The sequence below is a fragment of the Aplysia californica genome, unplaced genomic scaffold (genome assembly GCF_000002075.1).
Source record: "Aplysia californica isolate F4 #8 unplaced genomic scaffold, AplCal3.0 scaffold00003, whole genome shotgun sequence".
Classification (NCBI taxonomy): Eukaryota; Metazoa; Mollusca; class Gastropoda; order Aplysiida; family Aplysiidae; genus Aplysia; species Aplysia californica.
This window is the reverse complement of record NW_004797273.1, coordinates 422006-423146: the sequence shown is the minus strand read 5'-3', so window position 1 is coordinate 423146 and position 1141 is coordinate 422006.

The following is a 1141-nucleotide window of genomic DNA, read 5'->3' as shown; positions in this document are numbered from 1 at the left end:
GTGTCATCATCATCATCATCATCATCATCATCATCATCATCATCATCATCATCATCATCATCATCATCATCATCATCATCATCATCATCATCACCATCATCGTCGTCGTCCGCAATATCCAGATCGTCCAACTGTGTCCATGGGGTCCACTGTATACCATTTATGTGTCCTCTGGTGGTTTCCTTCATCAACCAATCGACTGCCAACAGCACAGGCAACTTATATCAAATTACCACATTTAAGACTAGTCATGTATTGTCCATAGTAACATTTACAATTCGTAAGCTTCATGGCAACAAATTTAATTCATGTATATAAGTTATCATTTTCTGCAAAAAAAAAGACCTTTAAAAAAAAAAAAAGAAAGACTTGACATAATGTGAAGACACAGATGCAGTGCAAGCAAGCTGATATTAAAAACACATGAGGAAAGCAAGATGTAAAAAATCAATATGATAATGCAGCTTCTAGTCAGTTGACTTGACTACCTCGGGTCTGAGAGTTGAAAGTACAAAAGTAGTCACATGATGCAATGGCCAGTGCATGAGCCATCTCGTCCCAGGGGACAGAAAATGTGAAGAACAGAACGAATCTTATAGGGTTGCTCGGGTAGACAGAAAGAATTAAAATTACATGTGGTCACTTAGACAAATGAGAGCTACAGCAGTCGGAAAAGTAAATGCAAATGTTGAGGCTTGTCGTCAGCTTCGTCCCCACGTTCAGAGACAGAAGATCCTGTATGCCCCCCCCCCCTCTTAAAAAAACCCTCATCCCCCGCCACCTCACCCACTTTTTTTGGGGGGGGGCTGGTATTCCATGGCTCCTTTCATCTCCTAACTTTACTTGCATCAAATCTTTGAAGTAGAGTTTGACTTTCCAGAGCGCAAGGGTGCTGTTACTTGTCATTAATCCTCATCCCCCTCAACCACAAAGTCTCCATCTCCTATCATGCACCTCCTCACCTCTATTCTATCCCCTTATCTCATACGTACCCATCTCAAACTCCTCAAAGTACACTTCTCCTGCCGTTTTATCTCTCCTCCGAGAAGCTGCTATCCATCCCTGTCTCTCTCCCTCCCTCCGGCTCTCTCTCTCTTCTCTCTCTCTCTCTCTTTCTCTTTCTCTCTCTCTCTCTCTCTCT